Genomic DNA, 27,900 nt, shown 5'->3' with positions numbered 1-27,900 from the left:
TGTGAGGGGGTCAGTGTGACGGAGATGTTGTGAGTGCGAGGGTGTCAGGATGACGGTGATGAAGTGAGTGTGAGGGGGTCAGGGCAGTGGGGATGGAATGAGTGTGGGGAGATGAGTGTGACGGTGATGGAGTGAGTGTGAGGGGGTCATGGTAACGGTAATGCAGTGAATGTGAGGGGGTCAGAGTGAAGGTGAAGGAATGAGTGTGAGGGGGTCAGGGTGAGGGTGATGAGTGAGTGTGAGGTTGTCAGGATGCCGGTGATGGAGTGAGTGTGAGGTTGTCAGGATGACGGTGATCGAGTGAGTGTGAGGGGGTCAGGGAGACGGTGATGGAGTGAGTGTGAGGGGGTAATGGTGATGGTGATGGAGTGAGTGTGAGGGGGTCAGAGTGACGGAGATGGTGTGAGTGTGAGGGGGTCAGGGTGACGGTGGTGGAGTGAGGGTGAGCTGGTCAGGGTGACGGTGATGGAGTGAGTGTGAGGGGATTAGGGTGACGGTGATGGAGTGAGTTTGAGGGGGTCAGGGCGGTGGGGATGGAATGAGTGTGGCGAGATGAGTGTGACGGTGATGGAGTGAGTGCGAGGGGGTCAGGGTGACGGTGATGGAGTGAGTGTGAGGGGCTCAGGATGTCGGTGATGGAGTGCGTGTGAGGGGTCAGGCTGACGGTGATAGCGTGAGTGTGAGGCGGCCAATGAGACACTGATGGAGCGAGTGTGAGGGGGTCTGGGTGACGGTAATGGAGTGAATGTGAGGATGTCAGGGTGACTGTGATGGAGTGAGTGTGAGAGTGTCAGGGTGACGGTGATACAGTGAGTATGAGGTGGCCAGGGTGAGGGTGATGGAGGGAGTGTGAGGGGGTCAAGGTGACGGTGATGGAGTTGGTGTGAGTGGGACAGCGTGACGGTGATGGAGTGAGTGTGAGGGGGTCAGGGTGACGGTGATGGAGTGAGTGTGAGGTGGCCAGGGTGAGGGTGATGGAGTGAGTGTGAGGGGGTCAGAGTGACGATGATGGAGTGAGTGTGAGGTGGCCAGGGTGACGGTGATGGAGAGAGTATGTGGGGATTAGGGTGACCGTGATGGAGTGAGTGTAAGACGGTCAGTGTGACGGTGATTGTGTCAGTGGGACGGAGGTCAGGGTGTCAGTGATAGAGTGAGTGTGAGGGGTTCAATGTGACAGTGATGGAGTGAGTGTGAGGTGGCCAGGGTGAGGGTGATGGAGCGAGTGTGAGGGGATCAAGGTGATGGTGATGGAGTTGGTGTAAGTGGGTCAGTGTGACGGTGATAGAGTGAGTGTGAGGCGGTCAGTGAGAGTGTGATGGACTGAGCATGAGCGGTCAGGATGAGGGTGAGGGAGTGAGTGTGAGGATCCAGGGTGAGGTTGATGGAGCGAGTGTGAGGGGGTCAGGGTGACAGTGGTGGAGTGAATGTGAGGGCGTAAGTGTGACGGTGATGGAGTGAGTGTGAGGGGATCAGTGTGACAGTGATGGAGCGAGTGTGAGGGGGTCAGGGCAACATTGATGGAGTGAGTGTGAAATGGTTAGGATGACGGTGATGGAGTGAGTGTGAGGGGTTCAGATTGACAGTGAGGAAATCAGTTTGAGGCGTCAGGGTGAGGGTGATGGAGTGAGTATGATGGGGTCAGGGCAATGCTGATGGAGTGAGTGAGTGTGAGGCGGTCAATGTGAGTGTGATGGAGTGAGTGTGAGAGGTTCAGGTGATGGTGATGGAGATGGAGTGAGTGTGATGGGGATGGAGTCAGTGTCAGAGGATCAGGGTGACGGTGATGGAGTATGAGCGGGTCAGGGTGAGGGTGATGGCGTGAATGTGAGGGGGGTTAGGGTGATGGTGATGGAGTGTGAGGCGGTCAGTGTTCGTGTGATGGAGTGAGTGTGAGGGGTTCAGGGTGTGGGAGATTGAGTCAGTAATAGGGGGTCAGGGTGACAGTGATGGAGTGAGCGTGAGGGGATCAGGGTGACAGTGATGGAGTGAGTGTGATGGGGTCTGGGAGATGGGGATGGAGTCAGTCTGAGGGGGTCAGGTTGACGTTGACGGATGAGTGTGAGGAGGTCAGGGTGACGGTGGTGGAGTGAGTGTGAGGGGTCAGTGTGACTGTGATGGAGTGAGTATGAGGTGGCCAGGGTGAAGGTGAGGGAGTAAGTGCGAGTTGGCAAGGGTGAGGGTGATGGAGCGAGTGTGAGGGGGTCAGGGTGAGGGTGATGGAGTGAATGTGAGAGGGTCAGGGTGACAGTGATGGAGTGAATGTGAGAGGGTCAGGGTGAGGGTGATGGAGCGAGTGTGAGGGGGTCAGGGTGAGGGTGATGGAGCGAGTGTGAGGGGGTCAGGGTGAGGGTGATGGAGTGAATGTGAGAGGGTCAGGGTGACAGTGATGGAGTGAATGTGAGAGGGTCAGGGTGAGGGTGATGGAGCGAGTGTGAGGGGGTCAGGGTGAGGGTGATGGAGCGAGTGTGAGGGGGTCAGGGTGAGGGTGATGGAGTGAATGTGAGAGGGTCAGGGTGACAGTGATGGAGTGAATGTGAGAGGGTCAGGGTGACAGTGATGGAGTGAATGTGAGAGGGTCAGGGTGACGGTGATGGAGCGAGTGTGAGGGGGTCAGGGTGAGGGTGATGGAGCGAGTGTGAGAGGGTCAGGGTGACGGTGATGGAGTGAATGTGAGAGGGTCAGGGTGACAGTGATGGAGTGAATGTGAGAGGGTCAGGGTGACGGTGATGGAGTGAATGTGAGAGGGTCAGGGTGACAGTGATGGAGTGAATGTGAGAGGGTCAGGGTGACGGTGATGGAGCGAGTGTGAGAGGGTCAGGGTGATGGTGATGGAGTGAGTGTGAAAGGGTCAGGGTGAGGGTGATGGAGTGAGTGTGAGGGGGTCAGGGTGAGGGTGATGGAGCGAGTGTGAGAGGGTCAGGGTGACGGTGATGGAGTGAATGTGAGAGGGTCAGGGTGACAGTGATGGAGTGAATGTGAGAGGGTCAGGGTGACGGTGATGGAGTGAATGTGAGAGGGTCAGGGTGACAGTGATGGAGTGAATGTGAGAGGGTCAGGGTGACGGTGATGGAGCGAGTGTGAGAGGGTCAGGGTGATGGTGATGGAGTGAGTGTGAAAGGGTCAGGGTGAGGGTGATGGAGTGAGTGTGAGGGGGCCAGGATGACAGCGATGGAGTGAATGTGAGAGGGTCAGGGTGACGGTGATGGAGTGAATGTGAGAGGGTCAGGGTGAGGGTGATGGAGTGAGTGTGAGGGGGTCAGGGTGAGGGTGATGGAGTGAGTGTGAGGGGGTCAGGGTGAGGGTGATGGAATGAATGTGAGAGGGTCAGGGTGACGGTGATGGAGTGAGTGTGAGAGGGTCAGGGTGACAGTGATGGAGTGAGTGTGAGAGGGTCAGGGTGACGGTGATGGAGTGAGTGTGAGGGGGTCAGGGTGACAGTGATGGAATGAGTGTGAGAGGGTCAGGGTGATGGTGATGGAGTGAATGTGAGAGGGTCAGGGTGACAGTGATGGAGTGAATGTGAGAGGGTCAGGGTGACAGTGATGGAGTGAGTGTGAGGGGGTCAGGGTGAGGGTGATGGAGTGAGTGTGAGAGTGTCAGGGTGAGGGTGATGGAGTGAGTGTGAAGGAGTTAGGGTGACGGCGATGGAATGAGTGTGATTGGTTCACTGTGACAGAGATATATGCACACAGCCTGGGACTGACTCACGCACTCACACACACACAGCCTGGGACTGACTCACGCACTCACTCACACACACACAGCCTGGGACTGACTCTCACACACACAGCCTGGGAGTGACTCTCTCTCACACACACACACACAGCCTGGGAATGACTCTCTCTCTCTCTCTCACACACACACACACAGCCTGGGACTGACTCACACACACACAGCCTGGGAGTGACTCTCTCTCTCACACACACACACACAGCCTGGGAATGACTCTCTCTCTCTCTCTCTCTCTCACACACACACACACACACACACACAGCCTGGGACTGACTCTCACACACACACACACAGCCTGGGACTGACTCACACACACACAGCCTGGGAGTGACTCACTCTCTCTCTCTCTCACACACACACAGCCTGGGAATGATTCTCTCTCTCTCTCTCTCTCTCTCTCACACACACACACACACACACACACAGCCTGGGACTGACTCACACACACACACACACACACACAGCCTGGGACTGACTCTCTCTCTCTCTCTCTCTCTCTCACACACACACACACACACACAGCCTGGGACTGACTCTCTGACGCACACACACACAGCCTGGGACTCACTCACTCACTCACACACACACACACACACACACACACACACAGCCTGGGACTGACACACACACACAGCCTGGGACTGACTCACTCACTCACACACACACACACAACCTGGGACTGACTCACTCACTCTCTCACACACAGTCTGGTACTGACACACACACAGCCTGGGACTGACTGACTCACACACACACACAGCCTGGGACTGACTCACTCACACACACACACACACAACCTGGGACTGACTCACTCACTCTCACACACACAGTCTGGTACTGACACACACACAGCCTGGGACTCACTCACTCACACACACACACTTTGGGTTTCCCTTAAACACTCTAGGACATTCTGTGATTCTCTCTTACACTCGAGGATTCCCTTACGCACCATAGGACTCTGGGATTCTCTCACACACACTCTGGGCACTCTCACACACTCTGGGACACTGGGATTCCGTTACACACTCCGGGACACTCTGGGATTTTCTCAGACAACCTGGGACTCTCTCAGACAATCTGGGACACAGACCTTCTCCCACTCACTGTGGGACCACTCCCACACACTCTGGGACACTGTTATTCTCTTACGAACACTGGGATTATCTCGCACACTCGGGGAATCTCTCACACACTCTGGGATTGTCTCACACATTCTGGGACTCCCTCACATACACACTGGGATTCTCTCACACATCCTAGGAATCGCTTACACACTTTGGGACAATCTAGGAATCCCTTACGCAATCTGGGACGCTAGGATACTCGCCCACACACTCTGGGATTCCCTCACACACTCTGGGCCTCCCTCATACACACTCTGGGACTCCCTCATACATACTCTGGGACACTGTGATTCTCTTACACTCACTGGGATTCTCTCGCAAACTCTGGCATACTCGGGGAATCTCTCTAACATTCGGGGATTCCCTTACACACCATGGGTTTCTGGGACTCTCTCACTCACTCTGGGACTCTTTCTCACTCACTGTGGGATTCTATTACACACTCTGGGATTCTCTCACACACTCTAGGAATCCCTTATGCAACCGGGGACACTGGGACTCTCTCACAGACCCTGGGACACTCTGGAAGTCTCTCGCACACTCTGGGATTCCCTCTCACACACTCTGGGATTCCCTAACGCAATTTGGGACACTGGGACCCTCTCTCACACACTCTGGGACATTATGGGATTCTCTCACACATTCTGGGACTCTCACACAACCGGGGACTCTCTCACACACTCTGGGACACTGGGACCCTTTCCCACTCACTCTGGGACACTGTGATTCTCTTACACTCACTGGGGTTCTCTCACACACTATGGCATACTCGGGGAATCTCTCTAACATTCGGGGATTCCCTTACACACCATGGGACTCTGGGACTTTCTCTCGCTCACTGTGGGGTTCAATTACACACTCTGGGATTCCCTTACACACTCAGGGACACTATGAGAGTCTCTCACACACTCTGAGACATTCTGGGATTCTCTCACACACTCTGGGATTCCCTAACACACCCTGGGACTCTCTTGGATTCCCTCTCACACACTCTGGGATTCCCTCTCATACACTCTGGGATTCCCTCTGGCACATCCTGGGAATCCCTCACACTCTGGTACACCCTGGGACTCTCTCACACACACCTTGGGATTCTGTTACACAATCTCAGACAAAATCAACTAGGAGGGGCGGCAGTTGGCTGTGAAGAGATCGAGAGAGGGTAAGAGGCCAGTATGGGGTGTCCTCTCGGACACTCTGGGATTCTCTTACACACTCTGGCACACTCTGGGACATTCTGTGATTCTCTCTTACACTCGGGATTCCCTTACACACCATGGGACACTGGGATTCTCTCTCATACCCCTGGGACTCTCTCACTCATTCTGGGATTCCGTTACAAACACTGGGACTCTGCGAATCTCTCACGCACTATGGGACAATCGGGGATTCTCTCTTACACTCGGGGATTCCCTTACACACCATGGGACTCTGGGACTCTGTCACTCACTGTGGGATTCCATTTCACACTCTGCGATTCTCTCTCACATTCTGGGACTCTCTGGGATTCTCTCACACATTCGAGGAATCCCTAACAAACTCTGGGACACTGTGGGATTCCCTTACGCAATCTGGGACACTGGGACCCTCTCCCACACACTCTGGGTACACACTCTGTGATTCCCTTACATATTCTGGGACACTCTGGAATTCTTTCACACACTCGAGGAATCCCTAACACTGTGGTACTAACTTACCTAATCTGGGACACTGGGACCCTCACCCACACACTCTGGGATTCCCTTACACACTCTGGGACCCTCTCCGACACACTCTAGGACACTCCGGGATTCTCTCACACACTCTGGGACACTCTGATTCCCTTACACACTCTGGGACTCGCAAACACACTCTGGGACACTAACACACTCCGGGACACTCACAGACTCCGGGATTCCCTTAAATACTCTGGGACATTGGGATCCTCTCCCACACACTCTGGGTACACACTCTGGGACACTCTCTCGCGTGCGCGCGCATCCTGGGACTACCTGTCGCGTGCGTGCGCCCGCCCCCCACCCGAGACACTCTCTCTCACGTGTGAAACCGCACCCTCCCACCACAAGGGATGCTCTCGCGCGCAACCCCCACCCCCCCCCCCCCCCCCCACCCCCACCCCCCCACCCCCACCCCGGGACGTTCTCTCGCGCACACGCACTCTGGGACATTCTGTGATTCTCTCTTACACTTCGGGATTCCCTTTCACACCATGGGACTCTCTCACACAATCTGGGACTCCCTGGTACCCTCCCTGTCACACTCTGGGGACTCCCTCACACACTCTGAGGATTCCCCTTGGCACTCTGGGATTGGTGGCAACGGGTTTGGGGGCAAAGGGGTTGGACGGGTTGGGGGAACGGCATTGCACAGGGTTGGGGGGACGGTGTCGGTCGGGGCGGGGGGATGGGGTTGGGGGGAACGGCGTCGGTCGGGGCGGGGGGATGGGGTTGGGGGGAACGGCGTCGGTCGGGGCGGGGGGATGGGGTTGGGGGGAACGGCGTCGGTCGGGTTTGGGGGAACGGCGTTGCACGGGGTTTGGGGGGAAATGTGTCGGTCGGGGTGGAGGGACGGTTTTGGACGGGGTTGTTGGGAGCGGGTTTGGATGGTGTTGGGGGTGGGTGAGGGGACGGGAGCCCCCTGTAAACACTGACACATTCCCCCCACCCGTCTCGGAGCCCCCTGTAAACACTGACACATACCCCCCCCCCCCACACCCCTCTCGGAGCCCCCTGTAAACACTGACACATTCCCCCCACCCGTCTCGGAGCCCCCTGTAAACACTGACACATTCCCCCCACCCGTCTCGGAGCCCCCTGTAAACACTGACACATTCCCCCCACCCGTCTCGGAGCCCCCTGTAAACACTGACACATACCCCACACCCCTCTCGGAGCCCCCTGTAAACACTGACACATTCCTCTGGTGTATTAATCCGTTCCTGAAAGTTCCTGAAACATCCCCACAACCACGCTAAATCAGCTTCTCTCAAGCTCCCACTCACAATGAAAGCTATAACCCCCTCTACAAATGGGTGAAATGAACAATCCAAATGATACCCTTCCATTTCCTACATCAAAGCAGTGACTACTCTTCAAACTGACAATCTGGGCCTCCAGTGAATCTCTCTGTCCTCGCAATTAACTGAGTAAATATTAAAGAAATATCCATTCTGATCCTGACAGACAACCGTTCAGGGACTCTCCCTGAGGGAAAATGTGGATATTGGGTATCTCTTGGATTGTCCCATCTGTTGGAAGGGTTTCTCCATCGAGATCCTCTGATTCAGAGTCCAGAAGCTGGAAAACATTAACTCCGCTTCTCTCTCTCTACATTAGCTGCCAGTCTGTTTCAAATTTCCAGCAGCCACAACATTTGTGTTCATCTTAGTAACATCATCGTTAACTTTTCAGAACTCACCCAGTTTCTGCAATATCTTTTGATCCACTTAGTATCGCAAACATTGCAAATTATTCTCTGGAATGTAGTCAGTGATTCCGTTCTTGAGGTGGAAATGATCACAGATTCAAAGGTGTTTGAGTGAAGTCATTACTCCTTATCTCAGTCACTCAAGCTGCTCTCCAGTCCTGAGACTGTGACCCATTGCAGATTCCTATCAGCAGGGACAGCTGCCAACAGCAACCCTGCCAATCTCTTTGGTAATAATATCCAGTTCATTGAAAACACTTCTTATTCACATGCAGTTCTCACCCACTTAGTCCCACTTTATAAACAACCTCCAGTCCCAGGAATGAGTCAGTGCCCTTCTGTTACAAACACTCTGATGGCAGCGTGTGCTTCCTTCAGGGAAGAAAACAAATTTGCACCCATCTGTGTCCATCTGTCTGCCTGAGTTCCACTAAGTGTATTAATGGAAATCACATTGGAAAACCAAACCCCTTTCCAGGTGTTTAAATCACTTCATGCAGAATTTACAGACAAAGGAAATCTGCGTTATCGGGAGCATAATCTTATTAGTGACAGTCTGTTGCACACAGCAACATGATCCTCTCACAAACACAAGCCATTGTTTTATGTTGAAATTGAAATATTAAGCCAAAAAGGTCATGTAAACAATCTGCTGTTCGTCACTTTAATAAATGTACTTGCTGATAAGATAATGCTCAAAGTGTTATAAAGTTGAAGGTGTGTACTCTATCTTTAAGAGGGAGAGAACACTCTTCTGAACTGAGAGCTGACAACCACCTGTGTACCATATATGACTGGCCAGCAATCCCAGAGTGTACTGGGAAAGCAAACAAATGTAACATTTGGCTGTGAAATATAGACCTGAGTTGGTTGCTGTTTTGACAATAATTCAAAATTAACCTATCAGTTTAAATTATACCCCAAGATTCCAAAACCCAATCGAGTTTGAATTTATTGTTTTGCAAGCATCAAGCCAATGAGATGATCTAATGGGGGCAATTAAAATGCAGACGTTTTAAAAACTGCTCAGAGAGTAACTGCTGTCTGGGAGAGTTAACATCTTGCACGCCAATAAATTAGGAAAGTCTCTCAATCAAAGGGGACCTTTTCATATGAAACATACTCAGAGTAAAAGAAGACAACGACGACCCAGGGAGATCCTCCGCCAGAAGCAGAAAGACACAAAAGACACGAGTCACTGTGTGGGTTTGAAATTAAATTGATGTAATTTTAATAAGTGTCTTATCGAAGTAACGTATAGTTAAAGAGCTGCAGACAGATAATAAGCAGTGAATAGAAAGGGAGAGCTTAGATTTATGAATAGTTGTTTAATATTCACTTTTCGAGTTAAAAATAAATTGATGCTATTTTCTTTAAATTGTGGAATTTGTGAGTTTTCTGTCACTCAGACTTTAACAGATTATGTGGGGAGGTGAACTTTAATGGGTGTTTGGTTTAACTAACAGAGGGAATCACCGTCATGTTGTAACAAAAGAAACACGACAAAGAACAGCACAGGAACGGGCCCTTCAGCTCAGAATGTTGTGCTGAATGTGACACCAAATTCAACTCATCCTTTCTGCCTATCTTTGTTCCATGCCCTTGCATATTCACATGCTTACCCAAAAACCCCTTAAACACCCCTCTCATATCTGCCTCCTCCACCATCCCTGGCAGCATGTTCCAGATTCCGACCACTCTCTGTGGAAAACATATTACCCCTCACATCTCCTTTGAGCTCTCCCCCTATCACCTTAAGTGCACATTCTCTCGTAAACTCTGGGTAAAACATTTTGACCGTCAACCCTGTGCATCTCATGACACTGCGCTGACTGTCCCTAATTAGGTCATTCTTTACCAAATGCGCATAAATCCTATCCGTAAGAATTCTGTCCAAAGCTTCCCAACCACTGAGGTGAGACTCACCAGGCTATAATTTTCTGGATTGACCCTATTTCCCATCTTGAAGAGAGGAACACCATAAGCTACTCACCAGTCGTCTGCGACCTTTCCAGTGGCTTGCGAGGACTCAAAAATCTTGGCCAGGGCCCCAAAAATCTCCGGTCTTGCCTTGCTCAATAACCTGGGGTAGCTACCATCGGGCCCTCGGGATTAATCCACTTTAATGCTCTTCAATAAATCTAACGCTTCTATCTCGACCTCAAAAATGCCCAAACACATTAGCATGCTCCACACAAATCTCATTATCCTCTATATCATTTTCCTGGGTGAATGCCAATGCAAAGTAATTATTTAGGATCTCGCCAATTCCATTGACTTCAATCACAAGTTCTTTCCTTTAGTCTTGACTCGCCCGACATTCTTCGTAGTTATGTGGAAGCTGTGGAAATGGTTCAGAGGAGATTTACTGGGATATTGCCTGGAATGAAAGGAAGGCCTTACAAGGAAAGGCTGAGGGAATGGAGGCTGTTTTAGTTGGAAAGAAGAAGGTCGAGAGGTGACTTAATTGCCTGCAACAGTAGTAGAATCGCCGACGCAAAGGGCATTTAGAAAGGCATTGGACATACATATGGGTAATATTGGAAGGGTGTATGTTAGATAGGCATCAGATTATTTTCCCAGGTCGGTGCAACATTGAGGGGCCAAAAGGCCTGTACTGCGCTGTAACGATCCATGTTCACATCCTCTTGTGGGTCATTATCTCCAGAACGATTTGGGATTCACTTTAACCCTACTTGCGAAGGGCATGGCCCCTCCTTGCTCTGCTCATTCCCTGTTCCGGTTCCTTCCAGCTTTTGTTTTTTACCTTCCTCACATGCCATGTCCAATCCTAGCTTCCCAAACCTGGGATAGGCTTGTTTTTTTCCCCTTTTGACTAAATTCCCAGCCTCCCTCGTTATCCAAGGGGCCCTTATATTGCTAGCCTTATCCCTCCTCCCTCCCGGAACATGCTGGTCGCGACGTCCAATCAGCAGACCTTTAACTAACTCCCATGTGCCCAATGTGGCATTGTCTGATGACAGCTCCTCCCAATTAACACTCCCTAGCTCCTGCCTAATACTGACATCATTTGCAATCCCACAATTTAGAAACATCACATTTATTCGTAGCTGCCTTAAAAAAAACTTTAGTTGTGATCACTGTTTCCAAAATGGTCTCCCACTGAAAGGTCAGTCACCTGGCCAGGCTCATTCAGCAATGTAAGGTTCACTATGGCCCCTCGCCCTCCTTTACATTACTATTTCAAGAAACCCTCTTGGCTACGCTTAAGAAACTCTGCACCGTCTCAGCCTCTTGCTCTAAAGTAGTGCCAGCAAATGGTGGGGATGTTAAAGTCACTGTGAGAACTCTGTTGTTATTGCCTCTTTCTCGAGTTTAGATAGGGGTTAGATAGGGGTTTAGATAGGGTTGACCATGATCATCTTTTTCCACGTATGGAGTCAGCTATTACGAGGGGGCATAGCTTTAAATTAAGGGGTGGTAGGTATAGAACAGATGTTAGGGGTAGATTCTTTACTCAGCGAGTCGTGAGTTCATGGAATGCCCTGCCAGTAGCAGTAGTGAGCTCTCCCTCTTTATGGGCATTTAAACGGGCATTGGATAGGCATATGGAGGATAGTGGGCTAGTATAGGTTAGGTGGGCTTGGATCGGCGCAACATTGAGGGCCAAAGGGCCTGTACTGCGCTGTATTTTTCTATGTTCTATGTTCTTTCCATAATCTGCCGAGATATTTGTACCTCGAGGTATCATTGGCAGATTGAGGGTCAGATAGTATAATCCCATCAACTACATCCTTCTGATCCACGTTGCCTCAGTGGACGAGCCCCTCCAGTAGGTCCTGAGTGCAGACGTAACATTCCCCCGATTGGCAACTTCTCCACCTCTTTTACCCTCCTCTCCATCTCGTCTGAAACAATGAAACCCTGGAATATTGAGCAGCCAGTCCTGTCCTTCTCCGAACCAAATCTCTGGAATGGCCACAATATCGGATCTGACCTTAACTACCTTAGCTATGTTGCGCCCTGTGTTGAAATTAACACAATCAACCCATTCGTACTATAGTGTTCATTTCTCTGTATTTCCTTTCTGATTGACACGTTTACATCTTTCGATCTTCCTTCCACCCTCCCCCCCCCCCCCCCCACGTGCTGCCCTGCTGCTGCGGTTCCCAGGACCTTGCCATTCTAGGTTAAAGCTGAAAATGTGTTGCTGGAAAAGCGCAGCAGGTCAGCCAGCATCCAATGAGCAGGAGAATCGACATTTCGGGCATGAGCCCTTCTTCAGGAATTCCTGAAGAAGGGCTCATGCCCGAAACGTCGATTCTCCTGCTCCTTGGATGCTGCCTGACCTGCTGCGCTTTTCCAGCAACACATTTTCAGCTCTGATCTCCAGCATCTGCAGTCCTCACTTTCTCCCATTCTAGGTTAAACCCTTCCCTTGTAGCAGGAGCGAGCCTCCCTGTGAGGATATTGGTTCCTCTCTAGTTCAGGTTACCCTTGCTCCAGAAGAGGTCCCAATGATTCAAGATCCTGAATCTCTCCCCCTGTACCAGCTCTTCAGCCATGCATTCATCTATGCTATCTTTCAATTCCTTGTCTCACAAACACATGGGACTAGTGGTAATGCAGCGATTACTACCCTCAATTTTCTACCTTTCAGTCGTTCTCTACTTCCTTTGCTTACTCCTCAGGAGCTCATCCCTCTTTCTACACGTGTCGTAGGTAGCAATGTGCACCATGACCTCTGGCCTCCCATTCTCCCAATTCAGAATTTCATGCAAATACTCAGAGATATCCTTGACCCAGGTATCAGGGAGACGACACCCCATCCTGGAGCCTTGCACGCAGCCACAGTAACACCTGTCTAAGCCCCCAACTAGTGGCTCTCTTCCTATTTTCGCTCCCTTGGAGTGTGCCCGACCTTATTCTACAGCAGAATCAGTTATAGAGTCCTACAGCACAGAGAGAGGCCCTAGGGGCCAGACTGATCCCTGGCAACCATAATGTCCATCCATGGCAACCCCATTTCCCACCCAATGCCCCATATCCTTCTAATCCTTTCCTATCCATGTATTTGTCCAAATGCTTTTTAAATGTTGTTAATGTACCTGCCTCAGCCAATTCCACTGACAGCTCATTCCGTATGAGAATCAGCATCCGTGTAAAAAAGTTGCTGCTAACATTGCCTTTTATTCTTTCCCCTTTAACCTTAAACTGATGCCCTCTAGTCCTCGATTCTTCAACCCTGGGAAAAAGACTGAATGCAATCACCCTATCCATGTCTCTCATGATCATATACATTTCTATAAGATCTCCCTTATGTCTCCTATGCTCTGAAGAAAAATGTTCCAGCTTGTCCAACCTCTCCCGATAACTCAGGCCATTGCGTTGTGGTGCTATAGACCTGGCTACCGCTGTGCTATTCCCCTGAGAAGCTATCCCCAACAATGCACCAGCTCTCTCTCCTTAAACATCCCGCATCAAACCCCATCTTTGTCCCCTGTATGCTCCTCAGTGGGTCCTGCTGTTACTCCAACCCAACCACGCGGACACCCACCTACCTGATGGAACCTGGATGTTTGGACAGGACAAGATCATGGGTGTAATTAAACACAATGAATGAAAATCTGAAATTACATTTGGACTGAATGTAATGTAGAGCAGTGTGAAATGGAGGTGGATGATTTACGTGACTTGCTGTAAAGGTACTGACAGTAGAAACTGAGGTGATCATGAGTATATGGAGGTAGAATGTGGGTGACAAGCTGGGACTGTGTTGGAGTAGTCAAGGTGAGAGGGAACAAATGCTGGATGGGGAGTTTCAGCAGCTGACGGCCTGGCACTGAGGTGAACCATCGGAAACTGTGCAAGTGACCACCATCTAATAGGACAGAGAAACTGATCCATCGGCCTGAAACTGACTGACCACGTGGCTGTCTGTGACTCCAACACAAGTGAATGGAAACATTGCTCAGAGCCTGTTTCTGTAACATTCAACACAACCAGGAAATGGAAAGTGAATAATTAGCTGAAAACAAGGCTCTATTAGAGTCAAAATCATTCAATGTTCAGTCACTGAATATTATAACCTGCAGAAAGGAATCTCCCAGAATCACAGCAGAAGGAGAAAACAAGCTTGGTAGAGACAAAATGAAACTACCGCCTGCATCAAAACAGCTCAGAACAAAGAGGCTGAATTCTCAACCAACTGACAAACAATACAGATACTTTGAGAGTTACAGATCGAGTTCAGAATTATTCAGGAAACAGACTTACCAGATACACTGGTCGGTGGTGTGTGCCAAAAATCCATGAAATAGCTTTGTGATGTGCCGTTTTGTTCGTTGAGAAATTATTTTTTGTTTTCGCCAAGAAGAGAAGATTTACAGACAAAGGAAACCTGATCAAGGACTCACAGGTCAATTACACTATTAGTGACAGTCCATCGCACACAACAATAGCCTGCTACACAGAGAACAGAACAGATTCTAGTTTAACAGAGAGACTCTCACAATGAATATCTGCTGCTTTAATAAAAATGTTATCTGTTTGAAGAAAAGGAACATATCACCAATACAGCGAGACTTTTATACTGCCCAATATAACTGTGGAGTTTTTAACCAATTCAGTGATCACTGTTTCTATGTATTTTGAAGCTATTTTGAGCAGTGTATGTATCGTGGGTCGGTGTGGACTTGCTGGGCCAGGGGCCTGTTTCCACACTGGAGGGATTCTATTCAATACAATTGTCAACCTGTCCCACAGCAGGATGGGTAAGGCCCGAGGGGACTCTGTACCGCGAGGGGCAGTGTCCCACAGCAGGATGGGTAAGGCCCGAGGGGACTCTGTACCGGGCAGGGTCTGTGTCCCACAGCAGGATGGGTAAGGCCCGAGGGGACTCTGTACCGCGAGGGGCTGTGTCCCACAGCAGGATGGGTAAGGCCCGAGGGGACTCTGTACCGGGCAGGGTCTGTGTCCCACAGCAGGATGGGTAAGGCCCGAGGGGAGTCTGTACCGCGAGGGGCTGTGTCCCACAGCAGGATGGGTAAGGCCCGAGGGGAGTCTGTACCGCGAGGGGCTGTGTCCCACAGCAGGATGGGTAAGGCCCGAGGGGACTCTGTACCGGGCAGGGTCTGTGTCCCACAGCAGGATGGGTAAGGCCCGAGGGGACTCTGTACCGGGCAGGGTCTGTGTCCCACAGCAGGATGGGTAAGGCCCGAGGGGAGTCTGTACCGGGCAGGGTCTGTGTCCCACAGCAGGATGGGTAAGGCCCGAGGGGAGTCTGTACTGCGAGGGGCAGTGTCCCACAGCAGGATGGGTAAGGCCCGAGGGGAGTCTGTACCGCGAGGGGCAGTGTCCCACAGCAGGATGGGTAAGGCCCGAGGGGACTCTGTACCGGGCAGGGGCTGTGTCCCACACCAAGATGGTTAAGGCCCGAGGGGACTCTGTACCTCGAGGAGCTGTGTCCCACAGCAGGATGGGTAAGACCCAAGGGGAGTCTGTACTGGGGAGGGGTTGTGTCCCACTGCAGGGTGGGGAAGGCTTGAGGGGAGTCTGTACCAGGGAGTGGCTGCATCCCACAGCAGGATGGGTAAGGCCCGAGGGGGGTATGTACCAGGAAATGGTCGTGTCACACAGCAGGATGGGCAAGACCTTGGACAAGTCTGGAACCGGGATTGACCCGGGATGGATAACGTCTGAGGGAAATCTGTACCAGGTGAGGCGTTGTGTCCCACATTAGGGTGGGTGAGGCCGAACGGAAATCTGTACGGGGAGAATGTGTGTCCCACAGCATGATGGGTAAGGATCGAGGGGAGTCTGTACTGGGGAGGTGTTGTGTCCCACAACAGGATAGGTAAGTCCCCAGGGGAGATTGCACCAGGAAGGGGTTGCATCCCACAGCAGGATGAGTAAGACCCGAGGGAACATGTGGTTGCGTCTCTCAGCAGGATGGGTAAGGCCCGAAGGTCTTCTGTACCGGGGAAGGTCTGTGTCCCACAGCAGGATGGGGAAGGCCTGAGGTGAGTCTGTACAGGAGAGGGGTTGTGTCCCACAGCAGGACAGGTAAGGGCTGAGGAGAGTTGTACCTTGGAGGGGTTGTGTACCAAGCAGGATGGTTAAGGCCTGAGGGCAGACTGCACTAGGGAGGGGTTGTGTCCCACAGCAGGATGGTTAAGGCCAGTCGAGAGTCTGTACCAGGGAGGATTTGTGCCACACAGCAGGAAGGGCGAGGCCCGAGGGTACTCTGTACCGGGGAGGGGTTGTGTCCCACGGCAGGAAGGGTGAGGCCCGAGGGTACTCTGTACCGGGGAGGGGTTGTGTCCCACGGCAGGAAGGGTGAGGCCCGAGGGTACTCTGTACCGGGGAGGGGTTGTGTCCCACGGCAGGAAGGGTGAGGCCCGAGGGTACTCTGTACCGGGGAGGGTATGCGACCCAAAGCAGGACACGTAAGGCTCAAGGGTAGATTGTACCGGGGCGGGGTTGTGTCCCACAGCCAGATGGTTAAGGCCCGAGGGAGTCTGTACCTCGGAGGGGATGTGTCCCACAGCAGAATGAGTAAGGCCCAAGGGGAGTCTGCAACGGGGTGGGGTTGTGTCCCACAGCAGGATCGGTAAGGCCCAAGGGGAGTCTGTTCCTGGGGGGGTTGTGTCCGACAGCAGGATGGGGAAGGCCCAAGGGGAGACTGTATCGGGGATAGGTCGTGTCCCACTGCAGGATGGTTAAGCACAGATGGTAATCTGTACAGGGGAGGGTATGCGCCCAAAAGCAAGATGGGTAAGGCCTGAGGACAGTCTGGGTATGGAATGTGTCCCACAGCAGGTTGGGTAAGGCCAGAGGGAAAACTGTATCCAAGTGGGGTTCTGTCCAACAGCAGGGTGGGTAAGGCTCAAGCTTAGACTTTACCGGGGAGGAGTTCAGTCCCACAGCAGGATGGGTAAAGCCTAAGGGGAGTCTTTATCAGGGAAGGGGTGTGTCCTACAGCAGATTGGGTAAGGCCCAAGGAAAGTCTGTTTCGGGGAAGGGGTGGTGTCCCCCAGCAGGATGGGTAAGGCCTGAGGGGAGTCTGTACCAGGGAGGGATTGTGTCCCACAGCAAGATGGGTGAGGCCGGAAGGGAGACTGTATCTGTGAGGGGTTGTGTCCCACAGCAGGATGGGTAAGGCCCGAGGGGAGATTATACTGGAGAGGCATTGTGTCCCACAGCAGGATGGGGAAGGCCGGAGGGAGTCTGTAACCTGGTGGTTGTGTCCCACAGCAGGATGGGGAAGGCCCGAGGGGAGATTATACTGGAGAGGCATTGTGTCCCACAGCAGGATGGGGAAGGCCGGAGGGAGTCTGTAACCTGGTGGTTGTGTCCCACAGCAGGATGGGTAAGGTCTGAAGGTCTTCTGTACCTGGGAAGGTCTGTGTCCCACAGCAGATGCTTACGGCCTGAGGGGAGTCTGTACATGAGAGTGTTTGTGTCCCACAGTAGGATGGTAAGGCCTAAGGGGAGTCTGTATCTGCGGAGGGAATGTCTCCCACAGCAGGATGGGTAAGGCAAGAGGGGCGTCTGTATCTGTGAGGGGTAGTGTCCCACAGCATGATGGGTAAGGCCAGAGGGGAATCTGTACCCATATGGTTGTGTCTCACAGCAGGATGGGTAAGGCCCGAAGGTCTTCTGTACTGGGGAGGGTCTGCGTCCCACAGCAGATGGTTATAGCCTGACGGGAGTCTGTATCTGCGAGGAGTTGTGTCCCACAGCAGGATGGGTAAGGCCTGAGGGGAGTCTTTTCCACGGAGGGTTGCGTCCCTCAGCAGGATGGGTAAGGCCCGAAGGGAAACTGTACCGGGGAGAAGTTCAGTCCCACAGCAGGATGGGTAAAGCCTAAGGGGAGTCTGTATCAGGAAGGGGTTGTGTCCCACAGCATGATGGGTAAGGCCAGAGGGGAATCTGTATCCATATGGTTGTGTCTCACAGCAGGATGGGTAAGGTCCGAAGGTCTTCTCTACCGGGGAGGGTCTACGTCCCACTGCAGGGTAAGTAAGGCCTGAGGGGGGTTTGTACATGGGGAGGGGTTGTGTCCCAAGCAGGATGGATAAGGCCCGAGGGGAGCCTGTATTGGGGATGGAATGTATCCCACAGCAGGTTGGGTAAGGCCAGAGGGAAATCTGCACCCAAGTGGGGTTGTGTCCAACAGCAGGGTGGGTAAGGCTCAAGATAAGACTTTATCAGGGAGGAGTTCAGTCCCACAGCAGGATGGGTAAAGCCTAAGGGAGGTCTGTATCAGGGAGGGGTTGTGTCCCATGGCAGAATGGGTAAGGCCCGAGGGGACGCTGTACCGGCGAGGGGTTGTGTCCCACAGCATGTTTGGTAAGACCTGAGGAGAGTCTGTGCCAGAGAGGGTCTGTGTCCCAAAACACGATGGTAAGGCCCCAGGGGAGCCTTACCGGGGAAGGGTTCGGTCCCACAGCAGGATGGGAAAGGCCCGTCAAGAGTCTGTACCAAAGTGGGGTTCTGTCTCACAGCAGGATGGGTAAGGCCCAAGAGGAGTCTGTATCGGGTAGGGGCTGTGTCCCACAGGAGGATGGGTTGGACCGAGGGGAGTCTGTACCCAAGTCGGGTTTTATCTCTCAGCAGGATGTGTGAGGCCCGAGGGTAGTCTGTACTGGAGAAGGGATGTATCCCACAGCAGGATGGGTAAGGCTCAAGGGTAGACTTGTATCGGAGAGGAGTTCGGTCCTACAGCAAGACGGGTAAGGCCCTGAGGACTGTCTGTATCGGGGAGAGGTTGTGTCCCAAGCAGGATGGGTAAGGCCCGAGGGGAGATTGCACCAGGGAGAGGTTGGGTCCCACAGCAGGATGGGTAATGCCCGTTGAGTGTCTGTACCGGGGAGGGGTTGTGCCCCACAACAGGATGGGTAGAGCACGAGGAGAGTCCAACCCGTGGAGGAGTTGTGTCCCACAGCAGGATGTGTCAGGCCCGAGGAGAGTCTGTACTGGGGAGGGATTGTGTCCCACAGCAGGATGGGTAAGGCCTGTTGAGAGTGTGTACCCAAGTGGGGTTGTTTCTCACAGCAGGATGGGTGAGGCAAGAGGGTAGTCTGTACCAGGGAGGGTATGCGTCCCAAAGCAGGACGGGTAAGGCTCAAGGGTAGACTGAACCGGGAAGGAGTTCGGTCTCACAGCAGGATGGGTAAGGCCTGAGGACAGTCTGTACCGGGGAGGGGTTGCATCCCACAGTAGAATCTGTAAGGCTCAAGTTCAGACTTTACCGGGGAGGAGTTCGGTCCCACAGCAGGATGGGTAAAGCATAAGGGAATCTGTATCACGGAAAGGATGTGTCCCACAGCAGGATGGGTAAGGCCCGAGGGGAGTCTGTACCGGGGAGGAGTTCGGTCCCACAGCAGAATGGGTAAGGTCCGAGGGCCATCGGTACCGGTGAGGGATTGTGTTCCACTTCAGGATAAATAAGGCCCGAGGCGAGTCTGCACCGGAGGGGTTGTGTCCCAAAGCAGGATTGGTAATGTCCGAGAGGAGTCTATGTTGGGGAGGGGTTGTGTCCCACAGCAGAATGGGTAAGGCCTGAGGAGTGACCGAGAGCAAAGATTTACTTAGGGAGCTGAGGGGCAACATTTTCCACAGAGGACGGTACATATACGGAATGGACTGCCAGTGGCGCATGGGAGAAACAAGAACAATTACAACATGGAAAAGACATTTTGGCAGGAACATGGAGGGGAGAAGGTTTGGAAGGCCATGGGCCAAACGCAGGGAAATGCAGCTTATTCAGTTCAGGAAACCTGGTCAGCATTGATGACTTCGGCCAGAGAGTCATGCAGCACAGAAACAGACCCTAAGTCTTGGGTTATTGGGGGAGTGGACTATCGTGACAAGGCATTTTGTCGAGACTGAAGTCAGTTAGAGAGATATGGATGGTCATCTGGAATGGAGCAGGTTTCAAATGTGTGATGTGATTGGTGAGAGGGGAGGAAAGTACAGAGATAGGAACTGTTTTGGGCATTAGAATGATTGAAGACACTGTATCTATGGCTTGTCTTGTGGATCAGTTTGGAAGAGGGAACACAGAACAGAACATTCCCAGACAGCATTCCCACCCTCTCGTGGAAGGCCTGCTTTCTGCTCTTTTGTACTGATGCTCACTAAGACAGCACAGGCCTGGACTGATAACTGTGACACTCCCGATGTTGTCTTAGTACAACAAAACTTGTAGTTAGAGCGGTGACTGAACCTGGGGTGTGTCTGTACTGTGCTTCCCCTCCAGCACAATAGCTATGTCATGTCCTGTTAGCTGATGTTTGGAGCCCTCTCATTGCTCTCTGCTCTGTGCACTGAGAGTGATCTTACCTCACTGCAGGAGTTATTGAAGACTCCAGATCTCCCTGCCCTGTGTCTCTCTGGCTGACAAACCATCTTCAATGAGGGATGGATGAGACACCCAGCAGCTGGGAAGTCTATTAGGTCAGGACCTTCCTGAGTACCTACAGACAGAATTGGAAATTAGAATGATGCAGTGATGGCTACACATGTCAAATGGCACTGAGTCCGTCAGAAATCTGGAACACCCCAGTCTCCATCGTCTATCTGGAGTGGAGAATTCTGTTTGCTCAGGATCTGGAGTAGCTGCAAGAGCGAGGGACACTGACAGAGGCAACAATTAGACCCACACAGTGAGGGATACTACATGGAGAGATACTAAGTGATATCACCAGAGTGCAAAATCAAACAATTGTGCAGGAAGAAAGGGTTTTGATTCATGTTGCACTGGGACGCGCAACCTGTGAGCAGACGAAGTGATGGCCTAGTGGCATTATGTGAGACAATTTATCCAGAAACTCAACAAATGTTCTCTGGACAGAGGTTCAAATCCCACCATTGCAAATGATTGAATGTGAATTAAATGCTTCACAAAAGATGTAATTTAAAACCTGTAAGTGAGTATTAAACAATTGCTGATGTTAAGAAAATCCACCGGGTGCATTCATGTCTTTAGTGAAGTAATCGAAGGTGGGAGTTTCCTCCAATTGTCCTCGACCCCGATAGCCCCGCCCACCTGCGCATTGACCTTCTCAAGATGGCGGCTCTGAGGCCCGCGCTCCCTCTTCCCTCAAACAAATGGCGGCCGTCACCCTGGGCCGCTTTCCCGACAGAGACCACCATCTCCTTATCAGGGCCTGGAGGGACTTCTTCGGTTTTTTTCACCTATATCCGCGTCTTGTGAATTCTCTCCGCTCCTTTCTCCCAGTGAGTCTCTGAAGCCGATCGTAGCCGCACCCGGAGAAAGCTGCTCCAAGTCTCGCCGTGTCTTCGTTAATGTGACACTGCGCATGCCCTTCATAGAAACCAAACTGCGCGTGCATCGGATGTTATCAGTGAGTTTATAGAGAATATTCATAACTGCATAGAATCACGGGAGAAATATTAGACATTAGCAATTGCTCTGTCGAGTTACAGTCATTGAGGTGGTTCATATACAAATAGATTTCTCTGTCCAACTTTTTTTTAGATTAGATTAGATTAGATTAGATTAGATTAGATTAGATTACAGTGTGGAAACAGGCCCTTCGGCCCAACAAGTCCACACCGACCCGCCGAAGCGAAACCCACCCATACCCCTACTCCCGCACTTACATTTACCCCTTACCTAACACTACGGGCAATTTAGTATGGCCAATTCACCTGACCCTGCACATCTTTGGACTGTGGGAGGAAACCGGAGCACCCGGAGGAAACCCACACAGACACGGGGAGAACGTGCAAACTCCACACAGTCAGTCGCCTGAGGCGGGAATTGAACCCGGGTCTCTGGCGCTGTGAGGCAGCAGTGCTAACCACTGTGCCACCGTGCCGCCCAACTTAACCATACCGGCCAAGTAAGTAAATTACCAATCGTTCTGGGAGTTTGAAAAGAAGTTTGTTACTCGGGTTGTGTAAATTGATTGGAAATATGTGCATTGTCAGATTTACATCTTAACGATTTCTTTAAAACCTCACATTGTTTTATGAGAGGGGATAATGCTCCACGATGTCATGAGAATGATCAATCCTGCAAAACAGTTTACTTTCTGACCAATCCTGAAGCGTTCACTCCGAAAAATGCATTGGTCCCGCTCCTCACTCACTCTGGTTGGAGGATCGGACGCTGCTCGGTCCTCCAGTTCCGCCGCTTCCTCCCAATTGCAGTGTTGATTGAGGCGCGACTTAGCAGCTAAGCAACAGAAACATTAAGGGAGAAGGGAAGTTGGCGTCGATGCCTTGTGATGCGGTGAAAATACCTCCAATCTTGGATCGAGAGGCCTGGGTTCAATTCACAGATGGTGCAGCTGTGTGTAAAAACAACTTTGAACAGGTTCATGAGGGAAAACAAGGGAAGTCAGGAACCGAGTAAAAACAATAGAAAACGCAAACAATGTGGTGGGCCTCTCAATATTCAGATGATTTTAGTCTTTACCAAGTGTTTCAGGGTCCCAATACAGTCTGTTCCACTCTTCCTTGTGCACAGCCATATACCACGATTGTGGGGTAAAATGTTGTGGTGGGATATAAATTTGCTTTTCTGGAACTCCCTCAGTTTTGGAGGTGAAAATAGGTGAGAAGGAGTAGGGTTTTGTATGGAGTTACCTGTTCCCCATCCTGTTGCAACATCTTATTATTGCCATGACTCTACTTCGTATATGTTTGGTAGAGATCAGTGACATTTCAAAAGCCCACAATACAACATCCGTCACTCTGTTTAAGACAGCAGAAATCTCTTTTAGCACTATAGTCATGACATGCATGGACCTGTTGCAGGACTTCAAAGTCCATGAGGCAGCCATACTCTTTATGATAGACAAACTGATTTTGGAACCTTCTCTATCCTTTACACTTTATGCACTGCTTGCACTCTTCCATTTGCCACCAACCCCACCTGCATCAATCCACAATTGGGGCTGTCAAGAGCAGAAGTCTGTGGAATAGCCTCCCTAACCTTCTTTATCCTCCTTTAAGATGTATTTTAAAATCATTCTCCTTAATCAACGTTTTGATCATCCATGAAGCACCTTAGGAGATTTGCCATTGTGAAAGTTCCATAAAATGCAAGTAGTTGTTGTTATTGCCGTACAGGAATGATGCAGTCAAAATTCTAACAAGAAAGTCACTGATAGGCGTAGTGTATAGGCCACCAAATAGGCATAGGCAATAAACAAATTCATAACTAATGCCTGTACAAATGGTACAGCTATTATCGTGGGTGATTTTAATCTACATGTAGATTGGTCAAACCAGGTCAAACCTGACCTGCTACGCTTTTTCAGCAACACATTTTCAGCTCTAATCTGCAGTCCTCACTTTTTCTTTGGATGCTGCCTGACCTGCTGCGCTTTTCCAGCAACACATTTTCAGCTCAAAACAGCTCAGTCAAGGTAGCCTTGAGGAGTTCATTAAGTGTATTCATGATAGTTTTCTTGAACAGTATGAAATGGAACTGACAAGGGAGCAATCTATCCAACACCTGGCCCTGTGCAATAAGACAGGAATAATTAATGACTTCAGAGTTAGGGATCCCCTGGGAAGAGGCGATCACCGTATGGTTGAATTAGAATACATATGGAGAGTGTGAAGATAAAATCTAATAACTGGGTCCTGTGCATGAACATTGGGAACTACAATAGAATGAGAAAGAATCTGGATAAAGTAGACTGGTAACAAAGATTTTATGGTGGGAAGTTGATGAGCAGTGGAAGATTTTCAAAGACATTTTACAAAGGTCTATTCCAGTGAAAAGGAAGGACTGTATGAAAAGGCATACTCGGCAATTGGTATCTGAGGAAAGTAATCAAATTAGACCATAAAACCATAGACATAGGAGTGGAAGTAAGGCGATTCGGCCCATTGAGTCCACTCCACCATTTAATCATGGCTGATGGGCATTTCAACTTCACTTCCCCGCATTCTCCCTGTAGCCCTTAATTCCTTGTGACATCAAGAATGTATCAATCTCTGCCTTGAAGACATTTAGCGTCCCAGCCTCCACTGCACTCCATGGCAATGAATTCCACAGGACGACCACTCTCTGGCTGAAGAAACAGTTCCGCATTTCTGTTCTGAATTGATTCCCTCTAATTCTAAGGCTGTGCCCACCGGTCCTAGTCTCCTCACCTAACGGAAACAATTTCCCAGAGTCCATCCTTTCCAAGCCATGTATTATCTAGTAAGTTTCTATTAGATCTCCCCTTAACCTTCTAAACTCCAATGAATACAATCCCAGGATCCTCAGCCATTACTCGTATGTTAGACCTACCATTCCAGGGATCATCCGTGTGAATCTCCACTGGACACGCTGCAGTGCCAGCATGTCCTTCCTGAGGTGTGAGGACCAAAACTGGACACAGTACTCAAAATGAGGCCTAACCAGGGCTTTTTAAAGTCTCAGTAGCACATCGCTGCTTTTATATTCCAACCCTCTTGAGATAAACGACAACATCGCATTCGCTTTCTTAATCACGGATTCAACCTGCATGTTTACCTTTCGAGAATCCTCGACTAGCACTCCCACATCCCTTTGTACATTGGCTTTATTAATTTTCTCACCGTTTAGAAAGTAGTCCATGCTTGTATTCTTTTTTCCAAAGTGCAAGACCTCGCATTTGCTCACATTGAATTCCATCAGCCATTTCCTGGACCACTCTCCCAAACTGTCTAGATCCTGCTGCAGCCTCCCCACTTCCTCAGGACTACCTGCCTGTCCACCTAACTTCGTATCATCAGCAAACTTCGTTGGAATGCCCCCATCCCTTCATCCAGATCATTAATATATAATGTGACCATGGAGGTAACCATGCCTGGGATCCAATCAACAACATGTCCATCAGTAACTTTAGTGCAATTGCCGAATGGGCAGACTGATTAAGTCCGAGGCGTTATCCAAGCAGCTCAGTCCTCAGTCATACAGTCCCCTCAAGTTCAGACTGTTCAGATTCCTACTATACTTGAAAATGAGCACTCCCAGGAATCTGTGGAGAGCATGCCTGACTCTCAGAAACGGAGAGAAATTCTACAGAGACGGCCTTCATACAGGAAAATTCTTAATGAACTTTCTTCTGATCCCCCCAGTGTGCCAAGAAATCGATGAGGAGAAATCAGAAGAAGGATATGTCTCAACCATTACTATAATGACAATGCAGACACCCATCTATCAGACTAGCAGCGGACAATACATTACTATTACACAGAGGGGAGCAATTCAGCTGGCCAACAATGGTACAGATGGAGTGCAAGGACTCCAGACACTAACAATGACCAACGCAGCTACAGCCAAGCTTGGAGCAGCCATTATACAATATGCACAGAGCCCTGATGGACAACAAATCTTTGTGCCGGGCAGAACCTTGACAGAAATTGTCCCATTGTACAGACACAGCATGGGTTCATGAAGGGCAGGTCTTGTTTGACCAATCTTTTGGAATTCTATGAAGACATTTCAAGCATGGTGGACAACGGGGACCAGTGGATGTGGTGTAGCTGGATTTTCAAAAAAAACCAACAAGGTGCTGTGCAAGAGGCTGTTGCATTATATAAGGGTGCATGGTGTAAGGGGTAGAAGACTGGTTGACTAGTAGGAAGCAAAGTGTGGTGATAAATAAATATTATTCTGGCTGGCAATCATTGACAAGTAGTGTGCCTCAGGGATCGGTGTTGGGACTGCAATTATTTACAATTGATACAGATGATTTGGAGTTGGAACCAAATGTAGGGTGTCAAACTTTGCATGTGACACTAAGATGATTAGCGGAACAAAGTGAGTGGAGGACTGTGAAACTTTGCAGACGAACATAGATACATTGAGTGAGTGGGTAATGGTCTGTCAAATGAAATAGAATGTTCGTAAATATAAAGTTTATACTCTTTGGTTGTACGAACATTTAAAAAAATTACTTGAATGTTAAAAGTTGCATCATTTGCTCTGCAGAGGGACCTGAGCATCGTTCTGCATGAAGGTTGGTCACCAGGTACAACAATCAATTCAGAAAACAAATGGAATTTTGTCCTTCATTGTTGAAGGGATTGTGTTTAAAAGCAGATGTTTTGTTCCAGCTGTATTTGGGTGCTAGTGAGGCCACACCTGGAGTACTCCATGTAGTTTTCATCTCCTTAGTTGAGAAAGGATGTACTGGCACGAGAGGGGGATGACGGGAATGTTAACTAGGTTGACTCCGGAGTTGATGGGGGTTGGCTTACGAGAGACTGAGTAGATTGGGATTATATTCATTGGAATTCATAAGAATGGAAACACATAAAATAATGAATGGAATGGATAAAATAGAAGTAGAGAGATGTTTCCATTGGCAGGTGAAGCTAGGACAAGAGGGCATCAGTACAAGACTAGAGGCAACAAATTTAAGACTGAATTGAGAAGGAACTTCTTGACCTCGATGGAATTCATTGCCCAGGGAAGTAGTTGATGCTAGTTCAGAAAACGTTTTTAAAGCTAGGTTAGATTTTTTTAAAAACGTAATTAATTAATGGACATGGTGAGAATGTGGGAAAATGGTTCTGTGTCCACGAAATGATCAGCCATGATCTTATTGAATGGCAGAGCATGCTCGAAGGGCATGACGGCCTTCTACTGTTCCTAGTTCTTCTTCTGTTATACATCCTCCCTCATTCGTGACTTGGAGGTGTTGATGTTGGATTGGGATGGATAAAATTAAAATTCACAGAACACCAGGCTATTGGTCAACAGGATTATTTGGAAGCTCTAGGTTTGCTGCTTCTTCATCAGGTGGTTTTGAGATGCTGTTGTCATTTTAACTCTTGTAACTCATGAACAGCAACAAAAGCCACGAAGCAATCTGCATGCTCCAGCCAACAATGGGCTCCGGGTGATTGATGTCAGCGGCGGACCAATGGAAAGGCAGGGACAGAGCTGGAGGACCTGGTGGGGCAGATGGTCCTCCGATCAATCAGGGTGACTTACGGGCGGGACTAGGCAATACCACGTGATCATCCTCGCGGTTGTTTCGGGATGTGTGGACGGAGAGCTGTTGGTAAAGATAGAAATAAACAGCAGGAAGCGGGAGGGAAATGGTGTTGGTATGGGTTGAGAAGGTTTATAGACATTTGGTGCACATCGAAAATACAAATTTGAAACTTAGTCCCGTTTTTGCAGTAAACGGGAAAATGCCTCATCAAGCGATTGACTCGAGTAAGCACCACCATCTTTATTCGGGGCAACAATTCACTGGACACGTGCAGCCGCCAGCTTTGTCGGGGGCAAAGTTCAGCGGGACGCATTTGCAGCCCTGTCTGGTAGAGAGTCATAGGGCAGGATTGACACAAAGCATATTCACACCCAGAGAAATGGATTTGTTTTCCGGATTTGTTTTGTAATTCATTTAAATGATTTGGATGTGAATAGAGGCGGTACAGTTAGTACGTTTGCAGGTGACACCAAAATTGGAGGTATTGTGGACAGTGATAAAGGGTATCTCAGAGTACAATGGGATATTGATCGGATGGAACAATGGGCTGGGGAGTGGCAGATAGGGTTTAATTTAGATAAATGTGAGGTGCTGCATTTTAGAAAAGCAAATCAGAGCAGGACTCACACACTGAATTGTAAGGTCTTGGAGAGTCTTGGTGAACAAAGAGACCTTGGAATGCAGGTTAA

General features: G+C 50.2%; 2 long non-coding RNA genes across 3 annotated transcripts in view; one reads left to right on the top strand and one right to left on the bottom strand.

The window, feature by feature from the left end:
* LOC148142004 (uncharacterized) overlaps positions 1-21,365 on the bottom strand; it is a 103,896-nt gene extending 82,531 nt beyond the window's left edge. The window contains exons 1-2 of the long non-coding RNA XR_015752290.1: positions 20,595-21,365; positions 14,523-14,646 (exon numbers count right to left, since the gene is read on the bottom strand). This is a non-coding gene — a long non-coding RNA (uncharacterized LOC148142004). The remainder of the gene's footprint in view (positions 1-14,522; positions 14,647-20,594) is intronic.
* Positions 1-27,900, top strand: part of LOC148142002 (uncharacterized) — a 972,588-nt gene that overhangs the window by 889,490 nt on the left and 55,198 nt on the right. The gene's annotated exons all lie outside the window — the stretch shown is intronic.

This window comes from Chiloscyllium plagiosum, unplaced genomic scaffold, assembly GCF_037043375.1.
Source record: "Chiloscyllium plagiosum isolate Xiang-an unplaced genomic scaffold, Cpla_swu_hap1 HiC_scaffold_31, whole genome shotgun sequence".
In the NCBI taxonomy this organism is placed as follows: domain Eukaryota; kingdom Metazoa; phylum Chordata; class Chondrichthyes; order Orectolobiformes; family Hemiscylliidae; genus Chiloscyllium; species Chiloscyllium plagiosum.
Note: the sequence above shows the minus strand (reverse complement) of the source record. Positions and strands in the feature narration are given on the sequence as shown.